Source organism: Phyllobates terribilis, unplaced genomic scaffold (genome assembly GCF_046119375.1).
Source record: "Phyllobates terribilis strain yellow unplaced genomic scaffold, ASM4611937v1 Scaffold_65__1_contigs__length_7625178, whole genome shotgun sequence".
Taxonomy (NCBI): Eukaryota; Metazoa; Chordata; class Amphibia; order Anura; family Dendrobatidae; genus Phyllobates; species Phyllobates terribilis.
Window position 1 is genome coordinate 751,936 of NW_027362825.1, and position 20,761 is coordinate 772,696.

A 20,761-nucleotide genomic window follows, 5' to 3' on the forward strand; every position below is an offset into this window, starting at 1 on the left:
GTTACAAATCAATATTAAAATAAAAGAAATCATGGCATATTTCCTTTCATCACAAGTAGTGCTCATCTTTCTACTTCTTAGCTTAGAAAGAGTTAAGTTACAAAAGCCAGAAGTAGTCAGGATGGCCGAGCGGTCTAAGGTGCTGCGTTCAGGTCGCAGTCTCTTCTGGAGGCGTGGGTTCGAATCCCTCTTCTGACATTAGAATTTTCTTTCAAGAAATTTTACAGCTTCACTCCTGTTACTGATTAGTTGGGGCAATTGGTGGCAATCTCAAATCGATAACTAAAAGTGATGGGGCTTAGCAAAACCAATTCTCAATGTTGGCACTTTGGCAGTATTCCTTGGGGTCCTTGAGGCAAATCTTAAATGTTCGGAATTTGTGCTTTCACAAAAGACTTCTGGGAACATCAAATAGTTTCTTTGTGCATATGTTAGTTGTTGCTTTGGCATCGGAAAAATACTGTTGATAGGAAAATGGGAGGGACTATTTCATCTCTATGTGTTCTCTGTCCCTATTAGGGCAGAGAGTGAACCTCCTAAGGTGCTGTCGTGGAAGATTCCTAGAAACCGAATTACCAGTAAGTCTAATTTCAGATTTTTTTACCTCAAGGCATCAATAGACTATATATATACTTAATAAACAAAAGCTAAAAGAGCAGATGAACATAGTTTAACAAGTCTGAAATGCGCATGTGATACTGACATCAAAGTTTCACCACATTTTGGGACAAATGTTTTCACTTTCAACATTAACAATCAGTAGAATATTTTCTCTAAATTTGCATCTCCTTTCTTCACTCCAATTGTTTGCACCTAAGAAAAAAATAAAGCTTGATGCAACATTATGCTTACAAATTGTGTTTTATGCTCAATCATCACCTGTCCTACAGAGACACAGTCAGAATTACCCTGGCGAATTGAGTAAATTTGAAAATGTAAAAAAAATGCAGAATTGCTGTTTTTTCTATTCATTCACAAAGTATTAATGTAAGTTCTTAAATATGTACGCAAAATAGCGGGACTTTCAAATATAGATGATCTTGCAAAAACAAGTCAAAGTAAAAATAAATACATCCAGTTGTGACATCTACAGTGTGTTGAACATTCCTGAATCTAAACGTGTTCTGCCGAAATAGCTCAGTTGGGAGAGCGTTAGACTGAAGATCTAAAAGTCCCTGGTTCAATCCTGGGTTTTGGCAAAAGTTTTTTTCTTCACCCATTAAATTTTAAGCAGAAAATAAACAAAGCATATGGACTGACTGTTTACAGAGAATGTAAAAATCCTAATCATTATAACTATCTACAGGAAATAAAATGATAGAAACTTGAGAACTGAACACTTTTAACTTTTGAGGAAAATAATATTTTTTGTAATTTTTCCTTCATTCTGGACGTCATCACTTTGTTTTATTTTAGTTTGACTTAGCTGTATGAGGATTTAAAGGAAACCTGAGAGCTAATACGGGCAGCATGTATCAGACACTAGCTGAATGATTTCAGCCATTTATGATTGACTATGAATCGCTGTGGCATTACTGAGACAAATATGCTTAAATAATATGCCAGGAACAAAGCTGTTTGGGGAAAAAGCCAGGAAGGCAAAAAACACAAGCCCCAACTCAGGACCGTCATCTTTCATTCTAAAAATAGGGGTTTCTACGTTAATGGTAAGACAAAGAATCCACAGATTTGGCATTTCTCTAGCGAGGAGAGCCCACTTAAAATGTATGGGGTGCTTGTCTCCATAAGCGCAAGCTGGGCACTAAACTGGCTTATTTGCAATTCTGGATGTTGCAGAGTGAAAACATATGTTGGACAATAATAGTAATTGCTGGTGTTGATGAATTCATTGTGAGGAGTAATTTATAAAATGGGATCACTTTGGAGAGGTTTCTGCTGTTTTGGTACTTTTGGAACTCCGCAAATGTCACCCTCAAAATATTCTTGCAAAATCTGCATTCCCAAAACCCAAATAGCGCTCTTACTTTCAAAGCCCTGCTGTGTGACCAAACAGTAGTTTCTGAAGACATATGGGGCATCACCGCATTTCAATGAAATTGTGCAACTTTAGATATTTTCACAAGAAAAACTAAATATATATTGACCTAAATTTACCATTAATATAAAGTACAATGTGTTACAAAATAACACTATCAGAATCACGGGGATATGTTAAGCATTCCAGTGTTATTGCCACATAAATTGATACATGTCAGATTTAAAAAACGGTGCTTGGTCATGAAGCTCAAAATTGGCTGTAACTAATAGGTTACAAATCAATATTAAAATAAAAGAAATCATGGCATATTTCCTTTCATCACAAGTAGTGCTCATCTTTCTACTGCTTAGCTTAGAAAGAGTTAAATTACAAAAGCCAGAAGTAGTCAGGATGGCCGAGCGGTCTAAGGTGCAGCGTTCAGGTCGCAGTTTCTTCTGGAGGCGTGGGTTCGAATCCCTCTTCTGACATTAGAATTTTCTTTCAAGAAATTTTACAGCTTCACTCCTGTTACTGATTAGTTGGGGGTCCGCTCTATTGGTGGCAATCTCAAATCGATAACTAAAAGTGATGGGGCTTAGCAAAACCAATTCTCAACGCTGGCACTTTGGCAGTATTCCTTGGGGTCCTTGAGGCAAATCTTAAATGTTCTGAATTTGTGCTTTCACAAAAGACTTCTGGGAACAATCATTATAACTATCTACAGGAAATAAAATGATAGAAACTTGAGAACTGAACACTTTTAACTTTTGAGGAAAATAATATTTTTTGTAATTTTTCCTTCATTCTGGACGTCATCACTTTGTTTTATTTTAGTTTGACTTAGCTGTATGAGGATTTAAAGGAAACCTGATAGCTAATACGGGCAGCATGTATCAGACACTAGCTGAATGATTTCAGCCATTTATGTTTGACTATGAATCGCTGTGGCATTACTGAGACAAATATGCTTAAATAATATGCCAGGAACAAAGCTATTTGGGGAAAAAGCCAGGAAGGCAAAAAACACAAGCCCCAACTCAGGACCGTCATCTTTCATTCTAAAAATAGGGGTTTCTACGTTAATGGTAAGACAAAGAATCCACAGATTTGGCATTTCTCTAGCGAGGAGAGCCCACTTAAAATGTATGGGGTGCTTGTCTCCATAAGCGCAAGCTGGGCACTAAACTGGCTTATTTGCAATTCTGGATGTTGCAGAGTGAAAACATATGTTGGACAATAATAGTAATTGCTGGTGTTGATGAATTCATTGTGAGGAGTAATTTATAAAATGGGATCACTTTGGAGGGGTTTCTGCTGTTTTGGTACTTTTGGAACTCCGCAAATGTCACCCTCAAAATATTCTTGCAAAATCTGCATTCCCAAAACCCAAATAGCGCTCTTACTTTCAAAGCCCTGCTGTGTGACCAAACAGTAGTTTCTGAAGACATATGGGGCATCACCGCATTTCAATGAAATTGTGCAACTTTAGATATTTTCACAAGAAAAACTAAATATATATTGACCTAAATTTACCATTAATATAAAGTACAATGTGTTACAAAATAACACTATCAGAATCACGGGGATATGTTAAACATTCCAGTGTTATTGCCACATAAATTGATACATGTCAGATTTAAAAAACGGTGCTTGGTCATGAAGCTCAAAATTGGCTGTAACTAATAGGTTACAAATCAATATTAAAATAAAAGAAATCATGGCATATTTCCTTTCATCACAAGTAGTGCTCATCTTTCTACTGCTTAGTTTAGAAAGAGTTAAATTACAAAAGCCAGAAGTAGTCAGGATGGCTGAGCGGTCTAAGGCGCTGCGTTCAGGTCGCAGTCTCTTCTGGAGGCTTGGGTTCGAATCCCTCTTCTGACATTAGAATTTTCTTTCAAGAAATTTTACAGCTTCACTCCTGTTACTGATTAGTTGGGGGTCCGCTCTATTGGTGGCAATCTCAAATCGATAACTAAAAGTGATGGGGCTTAGCAAAACCAATTCTCAACGTTGGCACTTTGGCAGTATTCCTTGGGGTCCTTGAGGCAAATCTTAAATGTTCGGAATTTGTGCTTTCACAAAAGACTTCTGGGAACATCAAATAGTTTCTTTGTGCATATGTTAGTTGTTGCTTTGGCATCGGAAAAATACTGTTGATAGGAAAATGGGAGGGACTATTTCATCTCTATGTGTTCTCTGTCCCTATTAGGGCAGAGAGTGAACCTCCTAAGGTGCTGTCGTGGAAGATTCCTAGAAACCGAATTACCAGTAAGTCTAATTTCAGATTTTTTTACCTCAAGGCATCAATAGACTATATATATACTTAATAAACAAAAGCTAAAAGAGCAGATGAACATAGTTTAACAAGTCTGAAATGCGCATGTGATACTGACATCAAAGTTTCACCACATTTTGGGACAAATGTTTTCACTTTCAACATTAACAATCAGTAGAATATTTTCTCTAAATTTGCATCTCCTTTCTTCACTCCAATTGTTTGCACCTAAGAAAAAAATAAAGCTTGATGCAACATTATGCTTACAAATTGTGTTTTATGCTCAATCATCACCTGTCCTACAGAGACACAGTCAGAATTACCCTGGCGAATTGAGTAAATTTGAAAATGTAAAAAAAATGCAGAATTGCTGTTTTTTCTATTCATTCACAAAGTATTAATGTAAGTTCTTAAATATGTACGCAAAATAGCGGGACTTTCAAATATAGATAATCTTGCAAAAACAAGTCAAAGTAAAAATAAATACATCCAGTTGTGACATCTACAGTGTGTTGAACATTCCTGAATCTAAACGTGTCCTGCCAAAATAGCTCAGTTGGGAGAGCGTTAGACTGAACATCTAAAGGTCCCTGGTTCAGTCCCGTGTTTTGGCAAAAGTTTTTTTCTTCACCCATTAAATTTTAAGCAGAAAATAAACAAAGCATATGGACTGACTGTTTTCAGAGAATGTAAAAATCGTAATCATTATAACTATCTACAGGAAATAAAATGATAGAAACTTGAGAACTGAACACTTTTAACTTTTGAGGAAAATAATATTTTTTGTAATTTTTCCTTCATTCTGGACATCATCATTTTGTTTTATTTTAGTTTGACTTAGCTGTATGAGGATTTAAAGGAAACCTGATAGCTAATACGGGCAGCATGTATCAGACACTAGCTGAATGATTTCAGCCATTTATGTTTGACTATGAATCGCTGTGGCATTACTGAGACAAATATGCTTAAATAATATGCCAGGAACAAAGCTGTTTGGGGAAAAAGCCAGGAAGGCAAAAAACACAAGCCCCAACTCAGGACCGTCATCTTTCATTCTAAAAATAGGGGTTTCTACGTTAATGGTAAGACAAAGAATCCACAGATTTGGCATTTCTCTAGCGAGGAGAGCCCACTTAAACTGTATGGGTTGCTTGTCTCCATAAGCGCAAGCTGGGCACTAAGCTGGCTTATTTGCAATTCTGGATGTTGCAGAGTGAAAACATATGTTGGACAATAATAGTAATTGCTGGTGTTGATGAATTCATTGTGAGGAGTAATTTATAAAATGGGATCACTTTGGAGGGGTTTCTGCTGTTTTGGTACTTTTGGAACTCCGCAAATGTCACCCTCAAAATATTCTTGCAAAATCTGCATTCCCAAAACCCAAATAGCGCTCTTACTTTCAAAGCCCTGCTGTGTGACCAAACAGTAGTTTCTGAAAACATATGGGGCATCACCGCATTTCAATGAAATTGTGCAACTTTAGATATTTTCACAAGAAAAACTAAATATATATTGACCTAAATTTACCATTAATATAAAGTACAATGTGTTACAAAATAACACTATCAGAATCACGGGGATATGTTAAGCATTCCAGTGTTATTGCCACATAAATTGATACATGTCAGATTTAAAAAACGGTGCTTGGTCATGAAGCTCAAAATTGGCTGTAACTAATAGGTTACAAATCAATATTAAAATAAAAGAAATCATGGCATATTTCATTTCATCACAAGTAGTGCTCATCTTTCTACTGCTTAGCTTAGAAAGAGTTAAATTACAAAAGCCAGAAGTAGTCAGGATGGCCGAGCGGTCTAAGGCGCTGCTTTCAGGTCGCAGTCTCTTCTGGAGGCGTGGGTTTGAATCCCTCTTCTGACATTAGAATTTTCTTTCAAGAAATTTTACAGCTTCACTCCTGTCCGCTCTATTGGTGGCAATCTCAAATCGATAACTAAAAGTGATGGGGCTTAGCAAAACCAATTCTCAACGTTGGCACTTTGGCAGTATTCCATGGGGTCCTTGAGGCAAATCTTAAAAGTTCTGCATTTGTGCTTTCACAAAAGACTTTTGGGAACATCAAATAGTTTCTTTGTGCATATGTTAGTTGTTGCTTTGGCATCGGAAAAATACTGTTGATAGGAAAATGAGAGGGACTATTTCATCTCTATGTGTTCTCTGTCCCTATTAGGGCAGAGAGTGAACCTCCTAAGGTGCTGTCGTGGAAGATTCCTAGAAACTGAATTACCAGTAAGTCTAATTTCAGATTTTTTTACCTCAAGGCATCAATAGACTATATATATACTTAATAAACAAAAGCTAAAAGAGCAGATGAACATAGTTTAACAAGTCTGAAATGCACATGTGATACTGACATCAAAGTTTCACCACATTTTGGGACAAATGTTTTCACTTTCAACATTAACAATCAGTAGAATATTTTCTCTAAATTTGCATCTCCTATCTTCACTCCAATTGTTTGCACCTAAGAAAAAAATAAAGCTTCATGCAACATAATGCTTACAAACTGTGTTTTATGCTCAATCATCACCTGTCCTACAGAGACACAGTCAGAATTACCCTGGCGAATTGAGTAAATTTGAAAATGTAAAAAAAATGCAGAATTGCTGTTTTTTCTATTCATTCACAAAGAATTAATGTAAGTTGTTAAATATGTACAAAAAACAGCGGGACTTTCAAATATTGATAATCTTGCAAAAACAAGTCAAAGTAAAAATAAATACATTACATTCCTGAATCTAAATGTGTCCTGCTGAAATAGCTCAGTTGGGAGAGCGTTAGATTGAAGATCTAAAGGTCCCTGGTTCTATCCCGGTTTTCGGCAAAAGTTTTTTTCTTCACCCATTAAATTTTAAGCAGAAAATAAACAAAGCATATGGACTGACTGTTTACAGAGAATGTAAAAATCCTAATCATTATAACTATCTACAAGAAATAAAATGATAGAAACTTGAGAACTGAACACTTTTAACTTTTGAGGAAAATAATATTTTTTGTAATTTTTCCTTCATTCTGCATGTCATCACTTTGTTTTATTTTAGTTTGACTTAGCTGTATGAGAATTTAAAGGAAACCTGATAGCTAATACGGGCAGCATGTATCAGACACTAGCTGAATGATTTCAGCCATTTATGTTTGACTATGAATCGCTGTGGCATTACTGAGACAAATATGCTTAAATAATATGCCAGGAACAAAGCTGTTTGGGGAAAAAGCCAGGAAGGCAAAAAACACAAGCCCCAACTCAGGACCGTCATCTTTCATTCTAAAAATAGGGGTTTCTACGTTAATGGTAAGACAAAGAATCCACAGATTTGGCATTTCTCTAGCGAGGAGAGCCCACTTAAAATGTATGGGGTGCTTGTCTCCATAAGCACAAGCTGGGCACTAAACTGGCTTCTTTGCAATTCTGGATGTTGCAGAGTGAAAACATATGTTGGACAATAATAGTAATTGCTGGTGTTGATGAATTCATTGTGAGGAGTAATTTATAAAATGGGATCACTTTGGAGGGGTTTCTGCTGTTTTGGTACTTTTGGAACTCCGCAAATGTCACCCTCAAAATATTCTTGCAAAATCTGCATTCCCAAAACCCAAATAGCACTCTTACTTTCAAAGCCCTGCTGTGTGACCAAACAGTAGTTTCTGAAGACAAATGGGGCATCACCGCATTTCAATGAAATTGTGCAACTTTAGATATTTTCACAAGAAAAACTAAATATATATTGACCTAAATTTACCATTAATATAAAGTACAATGTGTTACAAAATTACACTATCAGAATCACGGGGATATGTTAAGCATTCCAGTGTTATTGCCACATAAATTGATACATGTCAGATTTAAAAAACGGTGCTTGGTCATGAAGCTCAAAATTGGCTGTAACTAATAGGTTACAAATCAATATTAAAATAAAAGAAATCATGGCATATTTCCTTTCATCACAAGTAATGCTCATCTTTCTACTGCTTAGCTTAGAAAGAGTTAAACTACAAAAGCCAGAAGAAGTCAGGAACAGTCTAAGTCGCTGCGTTCAGGTCGCAGTCTCTTCTGGAGGCGTGGGTTCGAATCCCTCTTCTGACATTAGAATTTTCTTTCAAGAAATTTTACAGCTTCACTCCTGTTACTGATTAGTTGGGGGTCCGCTCTATTGGTGGCAATCTCAAATCGATAACTAAAAGTGATGGGGCTTAGCAAAACCAATTCTCAACGTTGCCACTTTGGCAGTATTCCTTGGGGTCCTTGAGGCAAATCTTAAATGTTCTGAATTTGTGCTTTCACAAAAGACTTCTGGGAACAATCATTATAACTATCTACAGGAAATAAAATGATAGAAACTTGAGAACTGAACACTAGAGATGAGCGTTGTTCTACTCGAACTGTTCGCCAATCTCAAATTCGAGCTGTTTTGGGCGGTGTTCGAGCCGTTCGGCGAACACGAACAATTTGAGAAAAATTCGGCTGTTCGAGGTTATGTTCGATAACTGTTCGTGCACCAAAATCATAACTGGATTTTTTCTCAGTAATGATGAAAATTAATGTTAATACACAGTTTGAGTGTACAGCGGGGTGGGGGGAGGGGCAGGGGATGGATCTCTGCAGGAACAATGAAGATCTCCATTTTTTTTTCTCTTTCCCGCATTTACAGTGGGGAGGTGCAATCTGTCAGCCTATCAGCAGCGCACACACGGAGCGAAGTGCTTTTTTTCACACAAGCAAGGGCATGTGTGATTGGCAGTGTATGTCACATGTCCTTGCCCTATAAGACCAAGCCATTTTCCCCGTCGCCACCATTTTCTCACTGCTGCATCTGCGTGTTAGACGGCACCGCTGTTGCTGTGTGCGCTATACCTTGTTAATTTCAAGCCAATTTTCACACAAATATACAGATAGCTTGGGAGTAGGGAATAGTTGTGATTGCAGTCCTTTTAAGGACTAGGTTACAGCATTTCCTACGACTTTTATCAGGGAGGTCTGTGCTCTTAAATAGATAGGTTGTGGGAGTAAAGACTAATTGTAATTGGAGTCCTTTTCAGGACTAGGTTACATCAGTTCCTATCAGTTTTTGCCAGGCAGGTTTGTGCCAGTGCTGTGCAAGTTTTTTTCACAGCATTTGGCTGAATCTAGCAAAGCTAATCCTTTTTGGCCTATTGCAGAGTGTGTTAGTCAGTGGAGTAGCCTATCTGTGTTGCAAGATATACCACCTGTGTATAGAATACCATTTTTTTTACTGCACCTAGTGAAGTAAAATCTTTTGGGCATAGCATCAGTCTATTAGTCCATCTATACTGACCTCCATCAGGTTGCAAACTGAATATATTTTTTTTTGCATCTACCTCTGAAAAAATATTGGGCTTCTAGCTGTGTGTGGGTCTTGTTCTATTAATCCATCTATACTGACCTCCATCAGGTTGCAAACTGAATATATTTTTTTCTGCATCTACCTCGGAAAAAATATTGGGCTTCTAGCTGTGTGTGGGTCTTGTTCTATTAATCCATCTATACTGACCTACATCAGGTTGCAAACTGAATATAATTTTTTCTGCATCTACCTCTGAAAAAATATTGGGCTTCTAGCTGTGTGTGGGACTTGTTGTATTAATCTATCTATACTGACCTCCATCAGGTTGCAAACTGAATATAATTTTTTTCTGCATCTAGCTCTGAAAAAATATTTGGCCTTCTAGTAGTGTGTCGGACTTTCTCTATTAGTCCATCTATTCTGACCTCCATCAGGTTGCAAATTAAAACTAATTTTATCTGCATCTACAGTACCTCTGAAAAAATATTTGGGCTTCTAGCTGTGTGTGGGACTTGTTGTATTAGTCCATCTATACTGACCTCCATCCGGTTGCAAACTGAATATATTTTTTTCTGCATCTACCTCTGAAAAAATATTGGGCTTCTAGCTGTGTGTGGGTCTTGTTCTATTAATCCATCTATACTGACCTCCATCAGGTTGCAAACTGAATATATTTTTTTCTGCATCTACCTCGGAAAAAATATTGGGCTTCTAGCTGTGTGTGGGTCTTGTTCTATTAATCCATCTATACTGACCTCCATCAGGTTGCAAACTGAATATAATTTTTTCTGCATCTACCTCTGAAAAAATATTGGGCTTCTGTGTGTGGGACTTGTTGTATTAATCCATCTATACTGACCTCCATCAGGTTGCAAACTGAATATAATTTTTTTTTGCATCTAGCTCTGAAAAAATATTTGGCCTTCTAGTAGTGTGTCGGACTTTCTCTATTAGTCCATCTATACTGACCTCCATCAGGTTGCAAATTAAAACTAATTTTTATCTGCATTTACAGTACCTCTGAAAAAATATATGGGCTTCTAGCTGTGTGTGGGTCTTGTTCTATTAATCCATCTATACTGACCTCCATCAGGTTGCAAACTGAATATATTTTTTTCTGCATCTACCTCTGAAAAAATATTGGGCTTCTAGCTGTGTGTGGGACTTGTTGTATTAGTCCATCTATACTGACCTCCATCCGGTTGCAAACTGAATATATTTTTTTCTGCATCTACCTCTGAAAAAATATTGGGCTTCTAGCTGTGTGTGGGTCTTGTTCTATTAATCCATCTATACTGACCTCCATCAGGTTGCAAACTGAATATAATTTTTTTCTGCATCTAGCTCTGAAAAAATATTTGGCCTTCTAGTAGTGTGTCGGACTTTCTCTATTAGTCCATCTATACTGACCTCCATCAGGTTGCAAATTAAAACTAATTTTTATCTGCATCTACAGTACCTCTGAAAAAATATTTGGGCTTCTAGCTGTGTGTGGGACTTGTTGTATTAGTCCATCTACACTGACCTCCATCCGGTTGCAAACTGAATATATTTTTTTCTGCATCTACCTCTGAAAAAATATTGGGCTTCTAGCTGTGTGTGGGTCTTGTTCTATTAATCCATCTATACTGACCTCCATCAGGTTGCAAACTGAATATAATTTTTTTCTGCATCTAGCTCTGAAAAAATATTTGGCCTTCTAGTAGTGTGTCGGACTTTCTCTATTAGTCCATCTATTCTGACCTCCATCAGGTTGCAAATTAAAACTAATTTTATCTGCATCTACAGTACCTCTGAAAAAATATTTGGGCTTCTAGCTGTGTGTGGGACTTGTTGTATTAGTCCATCTATACTGACCTCCATCCGGTTGCAAACTGAATATATTTTTTTCTGCATCTACCTCTGAAAAAATATTGGGCTTCTAGCTGTGTGTGGGTCTTGTTCTATTAATCCATCTATACTGACCTCCATCAGGTTGCAAACTGAATATATTTTTTTCTGCATCTACCTCGGAAAAAATATTGGGCTTCTAGCTGTGTGTGGGTCTTGTTCTATTAATCCATCTATACTGACCTCCATCAGGTTGCAAACTGAATATAATTTTTTTCTGCATCTAGCTCTGAAAAAATATTTGGCCTTCAAGTAGTGTGTCGGACTTTCTCTATTAGTCCATCTATACTGACCTCCATCAGGTTGCAAATTAAAACTAATTTTTATCTGCATCTACAGTACCTCTGAAAAAATATTTGGGATTCTAGCTGTGTGTGGGACTTGTTGCATTAGTCCATCTATACTGACCTCCATCCGGTTGCAAACTGAATATATTTTTTTCTGCATCTAGCTCTGAAAAAATATTTGGCCTTCTAGTAGTGTGTCGGACTTTCTCTATTAGTCCATCTATACTGACCTCCATCAGGTTGCAAATTAAAACTAATTTTTATCTGCATCTACAGTACCTCTGAAAAAATATTTGGGCTTCTAGCTGTGTGTGGGACTTGTTGTATTAGTCCATCTATACTGACCTCCATCAGGTTGCAAATTCAAAATAATTTTTTTCTGCATCTAACCCAGCCAATAGTTTTGGCCTAATACCACAGTTTGGCCACTCAGCTCTGCTCGGTTACCATCCATTGTTTTTTTGTGCAAACAACTCCAGAGTTGTGAATTAGTTAACCACCAAAATGAGTGGAAAAAGGCCTGCTGCTGGTGGAAAGGGGAATAGGCGTGTTGGGAAGGGGAAAAAAGTTTGTGTCCGTGGGGTAGGTGTTAAAGCAACAGTAACATCTGCAGAAGAAAGACCATCTTCCAGCCAAACTAAAATGTCTACTTCTTTTAGCGGACAATGTGATAAGATCCCTTTCTTACGGCCACGCCAATCGCTACAAATTCCAGATGAGGCACAAACACAGCAGGTGCTTCAACGGATATCAAGTGCTCCTTTAAGTGGGCTCTCCTCCACATCAACTTCAACATCACAAATACTCCAGTCCTCAAAGGTGTCACCCAAATCGCACTTGCTTCCTCACAGCTCCCAAATCTCCAGCTGCCCGTCTGAGTATGAGGTAGAACAGATGGTTGAGTCTGCAGAGCTGTTTACTCATACTATAGCCTGGGAATCAGAGGTCGACTCCAGCGCTTCTGTGAATCCAGACGAGGAAATGATCTGCACTGATGCCCAGAATCTTTATGAGTCGGATCCAGGACCAGACGCAGAAGGTTTTGACCATAATGTAGACCCTCATTCCCAAACTGTAACTCCTGTTGGTGGAGACAATGAGGAAGACGATGATAAGACTCAAATACCTGATTGGAGCGACAACTTTAGTTTTTTGTCAGGGCAGGAACAGGTTGGCTCTGAGGACGACGGGTGTGATAACGCACAGGGTGATGATGATGAGGTCGGAGATCCCACTTACTGTCAACCCACAGTCAGCCAAGAGATGAGGTCAGCAGAGGAGGTGGAGGAAGATGCTAGTGACGACGAGGTCAGGCTGCGCCTTCCTGGACAGAGACGTAGTACTGGAAGCACGTCAACAACTGCATCCTCAAACACAACTCTGCCTCTCACCACAAGTCGTGGTGGCTCTTCAGGTCGCATGGGTGCTAAGCCTTGCATAGCCTGGGCATTTTTTCAGATCGATAAAGATGACCCAACTCGTGTTATCTGTAACATTTGTCAGCAAAAGCTAAGTAGAGGCCAAAAAATACATAGTTTGAGTACTTCATGCATGAACCGGCACATGGACATGAAGCATAAGTTGCAGTGGGATGCTCAGTGTGCTACAATGCGGCCTATCCGGCCGGGCAAACCACAGTCTGCCATATCTTGTGCATCCGCGGCCTCTTCATCCTCTGTGACTGGGGGGACAGCAGTCACACCTGTTTTGGGGCGCAGACCTGCCACCTCTTTACCCGCAACAGCCAGCGTGATTGGCAGGTCATCATTTTCTTTGGAGGTGGTAACACCAGCTGGTGTTGAGCGCTGTCCGACATCGATAGCACCAGCTTTGGATCAAGGCAACCTAACATGTCCGCCTGCATCTTCCTCACAGACCGGCAGTTTGCCGGGGACACCCTTATCAACCCCGTCTAAGCACAATAGCCAACCCTCGGTCCCTCAGATGTGGACAAGTAAAAGACCATTTCCTCCTAGCCATGAGAAAGCTAAGAGGTTGAATTTCACCATCTGCAAGCTCTTGGCTACAGAAATGCTGCCTTTCCGCCTGGTGGACACAGAGGATTTTCGAGACCTTATGTCCGTCGCAGTGCCCCAGTACCAGATGCCCAGTCGGCACTACTTCTCAAAGAAAGGTGTGCCTGCGCTCCACCAGCATGTCGCACACAACATCACCGCTTCTTTGAGAAACTCTGTGTGTGACAGGGTGCATTTCACCACAGACACTTGGACGAGTAGGCATGGAAAGGGGCGTTACATGTCGCTGACTGGGCACTGGGTAACTATGGTGACAGCAGGACAAGGGGCTGCTGTCCAAGTCTTGCCGTCCCCACGAGTTGTGCGTCAATCCTCTTTATGTCAAAGTTCCTCCACTGCTTCTGCCTCCTCAACCTCCTCTCGGTCTTCCACCTGCACCCAAAGCCTGTCTGGTCATGCCACAAGCTTTCTAACTGCGCAGAAGGGATCCTGCACACCTCCTTACTATGCTGGCAGTAGGGCTCAACGTCATCAGGCGGTTTTTACATTGAAATGTCTGGGAAATGTGAGTCACACAGCTGAGGAGTTGTGGTCAGCTCTGGAGAACCAATTTCATGAATGGTTGTCTCCACTGGACCTGAAACCAGGGAAGGCCGTGTGCGACAATGCTGCAAACCTGGGTGCGGCCCTTCGCCGGGGCAATGTCACACACGTGCCTTGTATGGCTCACGTGTTGAACCTGGTTGTCCAGCAATTTTTAGCCCACTATCCCAGACTAGATGGCCTTCTGCAGAGGGCACGGTCGCTGTGTGCTCACTTCTGCCGTTCGCATCCCGCAGCTCAGCGACTTACATCTCTACAGAAGTCGTTGGGCCTGCCACTTCACCGGCTAAAATGCGATGTGCCTACCCGGTGGAATTCAACTCTGCACATGTTGCAGCGACTGTGGCAGCACCGACAAGCCCTGGTGCAATACGTTCTGACGTATAGCCTGGGCCAACGAGATTCAGAGGTGGGGCAAATCACGCTGGAGGAGTGGTCTCAGATCAGGGACCTATGCACCCTTCTGCACAGTTTTGAAATGGCGACTAGAGATGAGCGTTGTTCTACTCGAACTGTTCGCCAATCTCAAATTCGAGCTGTTTTGGGCGGTGTTCGAGCCGGTCGGCGAACACGAACAATTTGAGAAAAATTCGGCTATTCGAGGTTATGTTCGATAACTGTTCGTGCACCAAAATCATAACTGGATTTTTTCTCAGTAATGATGAAAATTAATGTTAATACGCAGTTTGAGTGTACAGCGGGGCGGGGGGAGGGGCAGGGGATGGATCTCTGCAGGAACAATGAAGATCTCCATTTTTTTTTCTCTTTCCCGCTTTTGCAGTGGGGAAGTGCAATCTGTCAGCCTATCAGCAGCGCACACACGGAGCGAAGTGCTTTTTTTCACACAAGCAAGGGCATGTGTGATTGGCAGTGTATGTCACATGTCCTTGCCCTATAAGACCAAGCCATTTTCCCCGTCGCCACCATTTTCTCACTGCTGCAGCTGCGTGTTAGACGGCACCGCTGTTGCTGTGTGCGCTATACCTTGTTAATTTCAAGCCAATTTTCGCACAAATATACAGATAGCTTGGGAGTAGGGAATAGTTGTGATTGCAGTCCTTTTAAGGACTAGGTTACAGCATTTCCTACGACTTTTATCAAGCAGGTCTGTGCTCTTAAATAGATAGATTGTGGGAGTAAAGACTAATTGTAATTGGAGTCCTTTTCAGGACTAGGTTACATCAGTTCCTATCAGTTTTTGCCAGGCAGGTCTGTGCCAGTGCTGTGCAAGTTTTTTTCACAGCATTTGGCTGAATCTAGCAAAGCTAATCCTTTTTGGCCTATTGCAGAGTGTGTTAGTCAGTGGAGTAGCCTATCTGTGTTGCAAGATATACCACCTGTGTATAGAATACCAATTTTTTTACTGCACCTAGTGAAGTAAAATCTTTTGGGCATAGCATCATTCTATTAGTCCATCTATACTGACCTCCATCAGGTTGCAAACTGAATATAATTTTTTTCTGCATCTAGCTCTGAAAAAATATTTGGGCTTCTAGCAGTGTGTGGGACTTGGTCTATTAGTCCATCTATACTGACCTCCATCAGGTTGCAAATTAAAAATAATTTTTTTCTTCATTTATCTCTGAAAAAATATTTGGGCTTCTAGCAGTGTGTGGGACTTGTTCTATTAGTCCTTCTATACTGACCTCCAGCAGGTTGCAAATTGAATATAATTTTTTTCTGCATCTAGCTCTGAAAAAATATTTGGGCTTCTAGCGGTGTGTGGGACTTGATCTATTAGTCCATCTATACTGACCTCCATCAGGTTGCAAATTAAAAATAATTTTTTTCTGCATCTAGCTCTGAAAAAATATTTGGGCTTCTAGCAGTGTGTGGGACTTGGTCTATTAGTCCATCTATACTGACCTCCATCAGGTTGCAAATTGAATAAAAAAATTTTCTGCATCTAGCTCTGAAAAAATATTTGGGCTTCTAGCGGTGTGTGGGACTTGGTCTATTAGTCCATCTATACTGACCTCCATCAGGTTGCAAATTAAAAATATTTTTTTTCTGCATCTAGCTCTGAAAAAATATTTGGGCTTCTAGCAGTGTGTGGGACTTGGTCTATTAGTCCATCTATACTGACCTCCATCAGGTTGCAAATTGAATAAAAAAAATTTCTGCATCTAGCTCTGAAAAAATATTTGGGCTTCTAGCGGTGTGTGGGACTTGGTCTATTAGTCCATCTATACTGACCTCCATCAGGTTGCAAACTGAATATAATTTTTTTCTGCATCTAGCTCTGAAAAAATATTTGGGCTTCTAGCAGTGTGTGGGACTTGGTCTATTAGTCAATCTATACTGACCTCCATCAGGTTGCAAATTAAAAATAATTTTTTTCTTCATTTAGCTCTGAAAAAATATTTGGGATTCTAGCAGTGTGTGGGACTTGTTCTATTAGTCCTTCTATACTGACCTCCAGCAGGTTGCAAATTGAATATAATTTTTTTCTGCATCTAGCTCTGAAAAAATATTTGGGCTTCTAGCGGTGTGTGGGACTTGGTCTATTAGTCCATCTATACTGACCTCCATCAGGTTGCAAATTAAAAATAATTTTTTTCTGCATCTATCTCTGAAAAAATATTTGGGCTTCTAGCAGTGTGTGGGACTTGGTCTATTAGTCCATCTATACTGACCTCCATCAGGTTGCAAATTGAAAAAAAAATTTTCTGCATCTAGCTCTGAAAAAATATTTGGGCTTCTAGCGGTGTGTGGGACTTGGTCTATTAGTCCATCTATACTGACCTCCATCAGGTTGCAAACTGAATATAATTTTTTTCTGCATCTAGCTCTGAAAAAATATTTGGGCTTCTAGCAGTGTGTGGGACTTGGTCTATTAGTCCATCTATACTGACCTCCATCAGGTTGCAAATTAAAAATAATTTTTTTCTTCATTTAGCTCTGAAAAAATATTTGGGCTTCTAGCAGTGTGTGGGACTTGTTCTATTAGTCCTTCTATACTGACCTCCAGCAGGTTGCAAATTGAATATAATTTTTTTCTGCATCTAGCTCTGAAAAAATATTTGGGCTTCTAGCGGTGTGTGGGACTTGGTCTATTAGTCCATCTGTACTGACCTCCATCAGGTTTCAAATTGAATAAAAAAAATTTCTGCATCTAGCTCTGAAAAATATTTGGGCTTCTAGCGGTGTGTGGGACTTGGTCTATTAGTCCATCTATACTGACCTCCATCAGGTTGCAAATTAAAAATAATTTTTTTCTGCATCTAGCTCTGAAAAAAAATTTGGGCTTCTAGCAGTGTGTGGGACTTGGTCTATTAGTCCATCTATACTGACCTCCATCAGGTTGCAAACTGAATATAATTTTTTTCGGCATCTAGCTCTGAAAAAATATTTGGGCTTCTAGCAGTGTGTGGGACTTGGTCTATTAGTCCATCTATACTGACCTCCATCAGGTTGCAAATTAAAAATAATTTTTTTCTTCATTTAGCTCTGAAAAAATATTTGGGCTTCTAGCAGTGTGTGGGACTTGTTCTATTAGTCCTTCTATACTGACCTCCAGCAGGTTGCAAATTGAATATAATTTTTTTCTGCATCTAGCTCTGAAAAAATATTTGGGCTTCTAGCGGTGTGTGGGACTTGGTCTATTAGTCCATCTATACTGACCTCCATCAGGTTGCAAATTAAAAATAATTTTTTTCTGCATCTAGCTCTGAAAAAATATTTGGGCTTCTAGCAGTGTGTGGGACTTGGTCTATTAGTCCATCTATACTGACCTCCATCAGGTTGCAAATTGAATAAAAAAATTTTCTGCATCTAGCTCTGAAAAAATATTTGGGCTTCTAGCGGTGTGTGGGACTTGGTCTATTAGTCCATCTATACTGACCTCCATCAGGTTGCAAATTCAAAATAATTTTTTGTCTGCATCTAGCTCTGAAAAAATATTTTGCCTTCTAGCAGTGTGTGGGACTTTCTCTATTAGTCCATTTATACTGACCTCCATCAGGCTGCAAATTAAAAATAATTTTTATCTGCATCTACCTGTGAAAAAATATTTGGCCTTCTAGCAGTGTGTGGGACTTGTTCTATTAGTCCATCTATACTGACCTCCATCAGGTTGCAAACTGAATATAATTTTTTTCTGCATCTAGCTCTGAAAAAATATTTGGCCTTCTAGCAGTGTGTGGGACTTTCTCTATTAGTCCATCTATACTGACCTCCATCAGGTTGCAAATTAAAAATAATTTATATCTGTATCTAGCTCTGAAAAAATATTTTGCCTTCTAGCAGTGTGTGGGACTTTCTCTATTAGTCCATCTATACTGACCTCCATCAGGTTGCAAATTTAAAATAATTTTTTGTCTGCATCTAGCTCTGAAAAAATATTTGGCCTTTTAGCAGTGTGTGGGACTTTCTCTATTAGTCCATCTATACTGACCTCCATCAGGTTGCAAATTCAAAATATTTTTTTGTCTGCATCTAGCTCTGAAAAAATATTTGGCCTTCTAGCAGTGTGTGGGACTTTCTCTATTAGTCCATCTATACTGACCTCCATCAGGCTGCAAATTAAAATATTTTTTTTCTGCATCTACCTCTGAAAAAATTGTTGGGCTTCTAACTGTGTGTAGGACTTGTTCTATTAGTCCATCTATACTGACCTCCATCAGGTTGCAAACTGAATACAATTTTTTTCTGCATCTACCTCTGAAAAAATATTTGGGCTTCTAGCTGTGTGTGGGACTTGTTCTATTAGTCCATCTATACTGACCTCCATCAGGTTGCAAATTGAATATAATTTTTTTCTGCATCTAACCCAGCCAATAGTTTTGGCCTAATACCACAATTTGGCCACTCAGCTCTGCTCGGTTCCATCCATTGTTTTTTTGTGCAAACAACTCCAGAGTTGTGAATTAGTTAACCACCAAAATGAGTGGAAAAAGGCCTGCTGCTGGTGGAAAGGGGAATAGGCGTGTTGGGAAGGGGAAAAAAGGTTGTGTCCGTGGGGTAGGTGTTAAAGCAACAGTAACATCTGCAGAAGAAAGACCATCTTCCAGCCAAACTAAAATGTCTACTTCTTTTAGCGGACAATGTGATAAGATCCCTTTCTTACGTCCACGCCAATCGCTACAAATTCCAGATGAGGCACAAAAACAGCAGGTGCTTCAACGGATATCAAGTGCTCCTTTAAGTGGGCTCTCCTCCACATCAACTTCAACATCACAAATACTCCAGTCCTCAAAGGTGTCACCCCAATCGCACTTGCTTCCTCACAGCTCCCAAATCTCCAGCTGTCCGTCTGAATATGAGGTAGAACAGATGGTTGAGTCTGCAGAGCTGTTTACTCATACTATAGCCTGGGAATCAGAGGTCGACTCCAGCGCTTCTGTGAATCCAGACGAGGAAATGATCTGCACTGATGCCCAGAATCTTTATGAGTCGGACCCAGGACCAGATGCAGAAGGTTCTGACCATAATGTAGACCCTCATTCCCAAACTGTAACTCCTGTTGGTGGAGACAATGAGGAAGACGATGATGAGACTCAAATACCTGATTGGAGCGACAACTTTAGTTTTTTGTCAGGGCAGGAACAGGTTGGCTCTGAGGACGACGGTTGTGATAACGCACAGGGTGATGATGATGAGGTTGGAGATCCCACTTACTGTCAACCCACAGTCAGCCAAGAAATGAGGTCAGCAGAAGAGGTGGAGGAAGATGCTAGTGACAACGAGGTCAGGTTGCGCCTTCCTGGACAGAGACGTAGTACTGGAAGCACGTCAACAACTGCATCCTCAAACACAACTCTGCCTCTCACCACAAGTCGTGGTGGCTCTTCAGGTCGCATGGGTGCTAAGCCTTGCATAGCCTGGGCATTTTTTCAGATCGATAAAGATGACCCAACTCGTGTTATCTGTAACATTTGTCAGCAAAAGCTAAGTAGAGGCCAAAAAATACATAGTTTGAGTACTTCATGCATGAACCGGCACATGGACATGAAGCATAAGTTGCAGTGGGAAGCTCAGTGTGCTACAATGCGGCCTAGCCGGCCGGGCCAACCACCGTCTGCCATATCTTGTGCATCCGCGGCCTCTTCATCCTCTGTGACTGGGGGGACAGCAGTCACACCTGTTTTGGGGCGCAGACCTGCCACCTCTTTACCCGCAACAGCCAGCGTGATTGGCAGGTCATCATTTTCTTTGGAGGTGGTAACACCAGCTGGTGTTGAGCGCTGTCCGACATCGATAGCACCACCTTTGGATCAAGGCAACCTAACATGTCCGCCTGCATCTTCCTCACAGACCGGCAGTTTGATGGGGACACCCTTATCAACCCCGTCTAAGCAAAATAGCCAGCCCTCGGTCCCTCAGATGTTGACAAGTAAAAGACCTTTTCCTCCTAGCCATGAGAAAGCTAAGAGGTTGAATTTCACCATCTGCAAGCTCTTGGCTACGGAATTGCTGCCTTTCCG

The 20,761-nt window shown here is 40.1% G+C and overlaps 4 non-coding genes across 4 annotated transcripts; all 4 read left to right on the top strand.

Moving 5' to 3' along the window:
* Window positions 1-115: 115 nt before the first annotated feature.
* Window positions 116-198, top strand: TRNAL-CAG (transfer RNA leucine (anticodon CAG)). Its single transcript has one exon. It is a non-coding gene; the product is annotated as a tRNA-Leu (tRNA).
* Window positions 199-1,126: 928 nt separating this feature from the next.
* Window positions 1,127-1,199, top strand: TRNAF-GAA (transfer RNA phenylalanine (anticodon GAA)). The gene has a single exon. It is a non-coding gene; the product is annotated as a tRNA-Phe (tRNA).
* A 3,598-nt stretch (window positions 1,200-4,797) lies between these two features.
* On the top strand, window positions 4,798-4,870 carry TRNAF-GAA (transfer RNA phenylalanine (anticodon GAA)). Its single transcript has one exon. It is a non-coding gene; the product is annotated as a tRNA-Phe (tRNA).
* Window positions 4,871-7,028: 2,158 nt separating this feature from the next.
* On the top strand, window positions 7,029-7,101 carry TRNAF-GAA (transfer RNA phenylalanine (anticodon GAA)). Its single transcript has one exon. It is a non-coding gene; the product is annotated as a tRNA-Phe (tRNA).
* Window positions 7,102-20,761: the final 13,660 nt, after the last annotated feature.